Source organism: Triticum urartu, chromosome 4, assembly GCF_003073215.2.
Source record: "Triticum urartu cultivar G1812 chromosome 4, Tu2.1, whole genome shotgun sequence".
Lineage (NCBI taxonomy): Eukaryota > Viridiplantae > Streptophyta > Magnoliopsida > Poales > Poaceae > Triticum > Triticum urartu.
The window spans coordinates 248,388,540-248,399,772 of record NC_053025.1 but is presented as its reverse complement, the minus strand read 5'-3'; positions in this window follow the sequence as shown (position 1 = coordinate 248,399,772).

Below are 11,233 nucleotides of genomic sequence, written 5' to 3'. Positions count from 1 at the left end.
GGATCTTCTTGGTGCCGACCCTCACTTGGTGGCCGGGCGCTTGGAGCTGGCTTCAGGATGGATTCGCTCCAACGCTTCGATTCGGGCGGTACTGGTCCAGGCCTCGACAGCTTGCGACGAGGAGAGGCAGGCCGTCCTTGAGGCGAAGGCTGCTCGTGACGCAGCCCTGGGGAAGGTGGTCGACGTCCGTGGTCGCTGCAAGGCGCTAGAGGACGAGCTGCAAGGCATGCGGGACCAGCTCGCGAAAGAGGTCCGCCTTCGCCAAGAGTAGGAAGAAGGCGTGAAGGCTCGCGAGGCGGCCGTCGAGGGCCGGGAGGCCAAGCTCAGGAAGCGCCGTGACCACCTAGGCGCGCTGGAGCAGGAGCTGGGGGCGAGGAAGGTCGAGCTGGACGACAAGGCCCGGGTTCTTGCCGAGGACCGCGTGGCCTTCGTGGAGATGGAGGCGAAGGCTCGCTCCTCGCTGAGGACGCTTTACGACAGCGGCCTGGAGAGCCCGCTGGCTGGCGCCGAGGACGGCCCCGCCAAGCTACTTCCCTTCCTGGTTCGCGCTCTTGAAGATGTCGCCCTTGGCCTTGGCCCCACGGCCGAGGCTGAGGCGCGTGTCCTGTCTTCTGCAGCGCTGACGCGGGTCCTCACCCACATCTACCTTCACGATCTCGGCGTCGACCTCGACAGCCTGCTGGAGCCAGTAAGCGGCGAGCGTGCCTCTGCCGCTGCCGAGGCCATGAAGGGTCGCGCGGAGGCTCTGCTGGGGAAGTTCCGGGCCTTCAGCACCAAGCCGAAGCAAGGCGCTGCCGACCCCGCTACTCCATGAGGCGAACCCACTCCACGCTGCTCCACCGCCGACAAGTGACTCCGTTGTGGCTCATGTCCTGCCTTTAATTCCTGCACATGTATCATGCCTCGGGGAGGCGTTTGAACTTGTGTTTGGCATTGAGATAACAGTGTGGACTGTAATATTTGCTTTTGAATTCCTTGAAATTTACGCTTTTCCTTCCTACTTGCTTATGTTCTATGCCGGCAGATCCCGTCCCCGCGCATACCTCAGCCGCCGTTAGCCCCGACCGGAAACCAGGACGGGACCAAGGAGTGAGGGGCTACGTGACAAGTTAGGCTCCTGAGTCGCGATGCTCAGGAGTCCCCCTTGGCGCACGAACAACAAGTAGGGAGGTGTGATGTGGGTGGATCTACCGTTCTACGTCTGCAGAGCCCGACCGCACGCATACCTCAACCGCCGTTAGCCTTTCGGAACTAAGGAGTGAGGGGCTACGTGACCAGTTAGGCTCCTGAGTCGCGATGCTCAGGAGTCCCCCTTGACGCTCAAACGGCCTTCGTACCTTGGCTCCGCTCGGGGAGAGACGTGCGACGAACCAGGCCCGGGGGGGCCTGGCTGGGTGGCGTGCGTATGGGCGTGACCCAGGCGCAGCCCCCGTGCCCAGCCCCCTCGCGTGGCACTTCCGAGGGGAGGCGTTACGATGAGGCTAGACACTGAGCTCTGGGCTCCCTGAGGTTGATGTGGCCCGGGGGCCGCCCTCAGTTGTTTATCACCAGGGCGGAGCATAGCGCTTCCGTATGTGTACGGGCATAGCCGCTCCTCGGCAGTGTCGTCAGCCAGCACGGAGCATGGTGCTTCCACTGGTACGTGGGAGGGGGCTCCCCTCCGGGAGGAGCCCCCGGGGCGTGTACAGCCCCGCCCTGACACGTGGCTGGCACGGTAAGGCCTGGCGAGGTGTATCTAGGCACCCGTGAGCCAGCGCGGGACTCACGGGGCCCTACCTCTAGGCGGGTTGCGCCTGGCACTGGGCCTTATCTTGTGATGTTTCCCTGCAAATTTGGTTAGATGCCGGCACTCTACGTCCTCGGGTCCCGGCCCTCGAGCTGGTCTCGGCCGTCGCTGGTATGCCAGGTCGCGATGCCGTGGACAAGGCCAGAGGGTGAGGGCTGGAGAGCCAGTAAGAGCCTTGAGTCGCGATGCTCAGGTACCCCCCCTTTAACGTGCAAGTAGTCAGCATGGAGAAGAAGAGGTGCCGTGGACAGGCATCAAATAATCAAGCATGGTGGGTCGAACGCATAGCCGGAAATAAACGCAAAAGGGATACATGCCGCTGGGTCTGGCCCGAGCGACTTGGGGATGATGCAGCCCGTGGGGCGCCCCCAACAAGGTAAGCTAACAACATGAAATAAAAGGGATACATGCCACAGGGACGGACCCACGCGGCCTGGGAATAATGCAGCCCTGGGGGGCGCTCCCAGCTGGAAATGAAACTTGAAAGATGTCACCTGATGATGTTGAGGACGAAGGAGTGTTGGTGTAGCTGACTCGGTGGGCTGCGGAAGCCGATCCTCACGAGCCCCCAGGCCCAGGGGCCTCGGGAGGCTCCGGAGGCGCTGGTGGCTCCTCGCGGACCATCTCCATCTCCGCCAGGGCTGCGGAACGCCTGGCCTCTTGAGCCTCCATGATGCCCCTCATGAGGCGCTGGTTCGTGGCAGCCGCGTTTGGCAAGCCGTAAGGCATGCGAACGTAGCTGTGGGGTGGACCTTCGCAGCGCCCCACTCACGAGGGCCAGAGGCGCTCCAGAGAGGTGACTCGATTGAGCCCTGGTATGTCGATGCAGATGTGCAGCCCACCATCCTCGCCTGGATGGGGAGCCACAGCTGGTAGGCGGCGGCCGCCTCTCATGACTCTTGACTCCTGTAGCTCCTGAATGGCCTTGCTGACGAACTCCTGAGGGTCTGGCCCTCCTTGCCTTACTCCTTCTTGAGGGAAACGTGCTTCGAAACACGCCTCCATGTACTGCCCAAGCGCCTCCCTCGTGACCTTAGCCAGGTCGGTGGCCCTCCAGGGGAGAGCCCCCGAGCCCTGCCTGAGGAGGGCGCCGGGCGCGCTTTCCTATGCGATGGAAGGAGGTTCCCCCTGGGCAGGCGCGGGCCCTAAGGGGTCTGCCTCCTGAGGGGCCGGGTCGGACGATGTCTTCTTCTTCTTGGGGGAGGTCTCGGGAAGCCTCCTGCTTCCGCGATCCGGGTCTTCCAGTGATGCGGCCTGAAAGGCTCGTTCCAGGAAACACACCACATCCTTCTCTTCACAGGGCACCATGATGACTCCGCCACTTCCTGGCATCTTGAGGACGTTGTAGCCGTGGTGAGTCACGGCCATGAACTTGGCCAGCGCTAGGTACCCAAGGATGGCTTTGTGCGGCAAGCGAATGTGGGAGACGTCGAAGTCGATGAGCTCGGTGCGGTAGTTGTCGCGTGCCCCGAAGGTGACAGGGAGGCGGACCTGCCCAATCGGGACCGTGGAGCCGTCGGTGACTCCGGAGAAAGGCTTGGTTGGCTGAAGCTGGTTGTAGGGCACTTGGAGATTGTTGAATGTTTCCACGGACAGGACGTTGAGCCCTGCCCCGCCATCGATGAGGGTCCTGGTGACCACCACGTTGCTGATGATTGGGGAACAAAGCATCGGGAGGACTCCGGCTGTGGCCGCACACTTGAGCTGATCTGCTAAGCTGAACGTGATGGCGCACGCCGACCACTTGAGAGGGCGCGTGGCTTCCAGCTTGGGGAGGACTGCATTCACTTCGCGGGCGAACTGCTTGAAGATGCGTTGAGAGGCTGGGGCTTGAGCCCCGCCCAGGATGCAGGCGATCGCGCGCGGCTCCTGGAAGCCCCCAGCCTCCTTGTTCTGATGGCGGTCCTCATTTCTCCTTGGCTGCGGTGGCAGCGGAGGGAGGCCTGCGTTGCCTTGCGGGCGATCCTCGCGAGGCTGATCCCTCCAGTCTCCCTCGTGAGGCGGGTCTTGCCAGCGATCCTCGCGAGGTTGATCGCGCCACCCCTGGCACGGGCAGCGGTCTTCCCAGTGTCCTGCGTTCCTTACTCCTCCTCGAACGTAGCCCCGGTCACCGTGGTCGGGGTGACGGCCGATCCTTCCTTCTCGCACGGCTCGGAGCTCTTGACACTCGTTGGTGTTGTGGGTATGGAGGTCGTGGTACACACAGTACCGACTGCCCTTGGGAGGTTCGGGCTGATCTTTGCCCCGCTTGGTGTCTGGTTCTGTCGCGAGCACGGCAGCCCCCTTGCGCTTCACATCCTTGGCCTTGGGCTTCTTCTCTTCTGGGTCTGCGGCAAGCAGCTCGAGGAGGGAGAGACGCCCTTCCTCAGCCCTGGCGCACTTGGTTGCCAAGTTGAACAACTCCAAGGAAGTGCAAAGTTCTTCATGCATCGCCAGCTCCTCCTTCATCTTGACATCACGCACGCTGTCGGAGAAGGCTGAGATGATGGCCTCCTCGGTCACCTTGGGAATCTTGAGGTGCACGTTGTTGAAGCGCTGAATGTACTTCTGCAGGGTCTCTCCGGGTTGTTGCTTGATGCGGCGCATGTCGCTCATGGCGGGTGGCCGGTCGCGAGTACCTTGGAAGTTGGCGATGAAGCGGGTGCGCATCTCGTCCCAGGAGTAGATCGTTCCTGGAGCCAGGTTGAGGAGCCAGGTGCGGGCCCCGTCCTTGAGCGCCATGGGAAACCAGATCGCCATGACCTTCTCATCTCCGTTGGCAGCTTCGATGCCCAGCTCATAGAGCTAGAGGAACTCCGCATGGTCGGCCGTGCCGTCGTAACGAGGAGGCAGGTCTGGCTTGAACTTGCCGGGCCACGCGACGCTGCGTAGCTCGATGGTGAAGGCGTGGCAGCCTGCTGTGGCCACGAGAGGCCTTGGGTGATGGAGAGCTTGGTCTTGCATGTCCCCACGTGCTGCAGCTGGGAGCAGCGCGGGGTCTTGACGCGCGGGAGCAGGAGCATGGTCGCGACGTGCTGGAGCAGGGAGCGCCCGGGCAGCTTCTTGCGGGTGAGGGACTTCTTGGCAGCTCTGCTCTTGCCGCGCTGGCACCTGACGGAGCGGGTTCCGCCCAGGGGCCACGCGCCTTGGAGCCATGGCGCCTTATTGAGGAGGAGGCGGCCGGGGTGCCGCCGGAGCTTCGTCGCCCGCGCAGGGCAGGGTGCGGTGCAGCGGAGCGGACGGCGCAGGAGAGCCCCCTGCGGCGCGGACGAGCTCGGCGACGCGGTCGAGCCATTCTTCGTAGATGTCGTCGACGGGACGGTAGCGCAGGAACTCGTTTTCCGCGATGAGCGCGGCTCGAGCCTCCATGGGTGCGCGGAGCGCGCGGGACGAAGAACCAGCTGGGTGAGCGAGGGAGTAGCGGTGCGGCCTCTTGCCGCACGGACGGATGCTGAGACGACGCTTGCCGCTCGTCCCCCGTCGGGCCGGTGGCGGCGTTGACGACAGGTGATGGGGAACGGCGAGGACGCCCACCGACAGGAGTCGTCTGGGCGACGCGGGAAGCGAGAGCGGCCCGGCGCTCGGCGTGGGCCCGACGAGCGTCAGACATGGACGTGATGGTCGGAGGAGAACGGGGTGGTGGAAGACGAATTCCGGCGCACCCCTACCTGGCGCGCCAAATGTCGGATTTCGGATTCCGGCAGACCCTTAAGGTTCGAACACTGGGGTGCGCGCGGAGATTTTGCCTTCTACCTACCTGCACCCCTCCGCCTTGCTAAGATCTAAGCTATGGAAAGAACAGCACAAGAGACACAAGGTTTATACTGGTTCGGGCCACCGTTGTGGTGTAATACCCTACTCCAGTGTGTGGTGTGGTGGATTGCCTCTTGGGATGATGATGATGAGCAATACAAGGAAGAATAGCCTCGCGAGGGTCTGTTCTTGGTTGGGGGGATGAACTGGTAGGGGGAGTTCAGTCACCCTTCTCTCTCTCTCTCTCTCTCTCTCTCTCTCTCTCTTCTCGATTGCGATCCTAGCTAGTTTCTGGGTTGGCCGATCCTTCATCCTTCTACCCTGTGGGTGGCTAGTCCTATTTATAGGCAAAGGCCCTGGGCCTCTTCCCCAAATATTGAGCGGGAAGGGCGCCAACAATTGGCCATTTTGAAGGGGAACATCTGGTACACTTATCCTGACTAAAGTTGGTCCTCGCCTACCAAAGACTCTGGTGGTGACGCTGGCTTGGGCTCCACAATGACTTCCTCCCTGCCGTTGGACTGGTCTTGGTCTCGTTGCACCGAAACGGGTGCCTTTGCTTGATGCTCTCGCCTGCGCTTGCTCCCTTTGCACCAAAGAGGAAAGGAGGACACTGCGCGGGCTGGCGCCCGTCTGGCGCCCTTGGTCGTCATGGCTTGCATCACGGGCACCTCGTTAGGTACCCCGCCTTGATATCTCTGCCTCCTCGCGAGCCAGCCTGATGAGGCCAGCTCCGTGTCATCCGCCCCGCGAGGCTTGGCCCCTCGCGAGGGTCTTGGGTCTGTGTTGATGAAGACGGGCCGTGCTGGGCCCCCTTTGAGCCACTCCACAGGCCGCAGGCAGGCAAGTCTGGGGACCCCCGTTCCCAGAACGCCACCAGCTTCCCTCTGTGAGGGCCTATCTTTTACTTTATGTATTTACTTTTATGCAAGAGTCAATAGTGTTCTTCTCTATTCCATTTTTATTTTTTTCTCTTGGCAAGCATCATGTGGTGGGGAAATATCCAGACACATATATCCAGTTGAATATATGTGATCATGAGTTATTATTGTTGACATTATCCCTGAGATAAATAAGTTGGGAGGCAAAACATTAAGCCCCTATCTTCCTATGTGTTTGATTGAAACAATTTGTTCTAAAAATATGCTTTGAGTGTCAGCAACCATGGAAGACTAAATGATAGTTGAGTATGTGGAATTTGCTAAAACAAAGCTCTTACATAGACCCTTTCTGGAAATAAGATGAATTGTAGTTGTTTAATGACTGAAAACATAGTTTGTTAGTTTTCAAGAAAGTTTATGGTCTATACTTTAACATGTGAATATCTTGCTACTTGATCATGAGATGTTTTATGAGATGGGCTACTGTTTATGATGCTAAAAAAAGTGATTGAAATTATCCTTCATCAAACTTATGCACTATGCTACCATTCACACTTCATAAATTATTTCTTTTATCATTTACCTACTCGAGGATGAGTAAGAATTAAGTTTGGGGATGCCGATACGTCTCCAATGTATCTATAATCTATGAAGTATTCATGCCATGTTTAGAAGAATTTTATAAGAATTTGTTTCAATTTTATATGATCTAAATGGAACTAAGCTGGACTGACGTTGTTTTCAGCAGAACTACCGTGATGTTGTTTCTTGTGTAGAAATAAAAGTTCTCGGATTGGCTAAAATTTTACGATGATTTTTTATTGACCAAAAGAGACCCCTGAAGCCTGGGAGGAGGACCAGGCGATGTCCAGTAAAGTGATAGGCTCAAGGGGCGCGCCTACCGAGCTTGTCACTCCCGTGCGGCCCCCCTGACATGAAACTGGCACCAAAAAATTCTATAAATATAGAAAAACCCTGCAAGAAAGCTAGAACTTCGGCTCCACCTCTGCAAGCCTCTGTACCGAAGTGATCCCATCTGGAGCCCTATTCTCGCACCTTGCCGAAGGGGGATATCATCACTGGTGGCCATCTTCATCATCTCGGTGGTCTCCATGGCGAGGAGGGAGTAGTTCACCCTCGAGGCTGAGGGTATGTACCAATAGTTATGTGTTTGATATATCTCTCTCATGTTCTTGATTTGGCACAATCTTGATATGTCGTGGCCTTTGTTAATATAGTTGGATCATATGGTGTTTTCCTCTCTCCATCTTGTTATGATGAATTGAGTCTTGCTCTTTGAGGTTTCATTATACTGGATTGAATATTGGATTTGAGATCACTTGATGTATGTCTTGCATGTGGATACCCGTGGTGACAATGGGGTATTCTATTGAATTACTTTATGTATGTTTTGGTATTCAACTTGCGGATTCCCGTGGTGACAGTGGGGTAATCTAGGCACATAGGTTGATACATGTTTTCGTCCTACTTTCTCCGATAGAAACTTTTGAGTGATTCTTTGTCGCACGTTGAGGGATTGTTACATGATTCAATTATGTTAGCACTGTTGAGAGATTGCACTAGTGAAAGTATGAACCCTAGCCTTGTTTCCAAGCATTTCAATACCATTTATGCTCCGTTTTATCACTTGCTACCTTGCTATTTTTATATTTTCGGATTACAAAAACCTATATCTACTATCTATACTACACTTGTATCACCATCTCTTTGCCAAACTAGTGCACCTATACAGTTTACCATTGTATTGGGTGTGCTGGGGATACAGGAGATTTCTTGTATTTGATTCCAGGGTTGTTTGAGAGATACCATCTTCATCGTATGTCTCCCACGTATTGATAAACCTTAGGTTATCCAATTGAGGGAATTTTTTTGCTATCCTACAAAACTCTGCACTTGGAGGCCCAACAACGTCTACAAGAATAAAAGTTGTGTTGTAGACATCAGCCACACATACCAACTGTAATTGTTGAGTCATTAAATAGGCTGGGAAGATTGCGGCCGACAACCAAGACAAGGGCCAACCTCGTAATGAGGATCGAGACTAGCCAGGGCTAGGGAACTTGTCGTGGTTTTATCACGGCAGATTTTCTCATAGTAGAACTATGTTGTGAGGCCATTGCTGCTAGGTGAAGGCTTGGACAGGTTGATAAAAAACGAGAGACGCATGTTTACCAGGTTCGGCCCCTCATGGTGGAGGTAAAAGGCTACTCTTGCTTGATTGCTATTGATAATGATGATCTCGATTACAAGGGTGCTGATTCTCTACCAATGACTCAAGAGATTCTAACTTGTCCCTCTAGACGACCCAGGAACCCCCTTTATTTAACAGGTCGGGTCCCTGGGGTACAACGGTGTGTGAGTTCTACCCGTTCTAGGAGTCCTAAGCTAAACCTTCTGTGTCTTCCAAGTTTAGTCAACTCCACCCTGGGTTCAGACTCTGATGATCCAGCTCTCATTGGCCCGCGTCGGGTTTCCCTCTGGACCACTCCATCCAGTTTTTGATAGCCCGAGGAGTAAGCCGACCCTTGACCTCCGAGGCCTTGGCGGGTCTTGGTCTTGGGCCTAAATGCCAGCTTTTCCTCCATGGGTTATATCCCCAACATTAGACCCCAGGTTTTAGCTGAATTTATTCATGTTAAGCTCCTGTAAATAAGAACAAGCAAATATATTAAAGATGAAATGTTGGGTGTTGCCTCAATTCCGATAAGCCAACTTTCTCTAGGTCTCGCTCATTCTCCCGGATCTACTTGATGGTTCGTTTGTGCAGCCTGGCTCATGACCTTATATTCCATACTTAGCATTTTTTCGCGTATCTTGCGAGGTCTTCTCCTGATGACATGCCTCAAGTTCTGACAATCAATCTAGGGTTTGACCTAGGTCAAAGGGTCTCTTATCGCGAAATCTTAGGGGCATCCCTAAAAAGTGTCATGACGCCTCAAGTTTCCCACCCCATCTATAAATAGTGCGATAGGAGCCCGTGGACCATTTTCACATCGCACACTTCCTCTTCTTCCTCCTCGCGGCCGCCCTAGTCCCATGTCACTTCATTTAAAGCTTCGAACCCTAGCGGTCGCCGGAGTTTGTCTGCGACTGTCGCTGCCATCGGAGCTCACGCACGACTGCCACCACTCGCCCATGATCCAATGAGCTCACCCTTCGCTGTTTTCCAGATCTGTAGGCTCCCTCTTATTTTCAATGTACTTCCACCGTCGTTCTTCATCGTAGTTCATCTTCATCTAGACTAGAATCCTCACTTAATCTTAATATTTACCTAGATTTTGATTGTATTTTACGTATCATAGTACCTTCATAACACTTATGTTGTTGCACTGATCCGCTCATTGCCATGGTAGTTTTTACTTCCATTGTTGTGGTAGTGTTCTTCTCTGTCGTTAGGTCTTGCTACCATTTTTACCTTCTTTTTTTAGTATTATCTAGATCAAAAATTTCCGTCGATTGCAACAGTAGCTGTTTGCAACAAATTTGTAACCCGACAATCTACCACCATTCCTGGCTTTTAGGTCGTTAAACTTCACGAGTAGCCATCTGTAGCTTGATCTTCTTCACCAACTTATATTTTTGTTGCTGCTTTGTAGCTTTCCATTCACTACATGCGTAAAGTGATGGCTCAAAAGAGCAAAGGAAAGAACAATATAGACTGGGCAGAGTCCACCATGACTAAACTCTGGCTAACGGAACTTGTGATCTCCAGCTTGCTTCCTCCCAAAGCAGAAATTGAATGGAGTGCACCTAAGGAGGAGATCCAACCTTAGCCAGAGCAAGGTGAGGTCATCATTTTTGTTGATCATCTTACCAGAGGGTTTAAGCCACTGGGTTCTAGATTCTTTCGTAATGTGCTTCAAGATTATAATGTGCGGCCCCAAGACCTACCACCAGATTCTACCCTCAATCTGAGCAATTTCCAAGTCTTTTGCGAAGTCTAACTTTAGATGGTACCGACGGTAAATTTGTTCCTAGAATTCTTTTACTACAACAAGCAGACTGAGTGGAGTGGAGGGCCAACTTTGGGATGCGGAGGGGTGTCGATCCAGAAACATAAGGATTGCATCTTTCCCCGTATGAAGTTGGCGAGTCACCCCAAAGGATGGCAGAAAACCTTATTTTATTGCAAAGATACTTCTCTAGAGGGCCAAAATCCTTTGTCGGGTTATCGTCTTAGCCGGCTAGAATACAACAACTAGATGAACACTTATGCGCCGCTAGAAGAACAAGAGGAGCTAATACATATCTATTAGAGGATCAATGCTTTGATTGCTCATGGCCTGAAAGCCATGGATTTGACATGGTGTTGGGTCGGCCGGCACATCCAACCCCTCAGCGTGTGCACCCGGTTGTTTCACCGGTACACAAGCCGGGGCGATGACGTCATGCGTTATTCGCACAAAGAACTAGGCCTGACCAAACTTACCAGGGCCGTCAAGAAAATCCTAGGCGAGACCCTTGAAGAGATATCAACCATGGGTCTCACTCCCTTTGAAGCTACTAACCCGGCTCGCGTGGTTTGTATACTTTGATTTATCTTGTCACTTGTATATTTTTCTTCCTTCACTTGTTTATAGAAATGCCAGCTTTTATTCTTTCACCCTGAAGTCGACTCGTGGAAAATTGAGTATCAAGCTACCACTAGTCCCGATGAAGAGACGACGGAGGATTAAGCAGAAGAAGAAGAGGAGGAGGCTGATGATGTAGAAGAACTTTACTCTCTTGGTCACTCCATAATCAACTTGCTGATGCCGACTCTTCTTAGGAAAATACCGGGACCAGCAAGGCGGGTGAAAAAAGGTAACCCCTA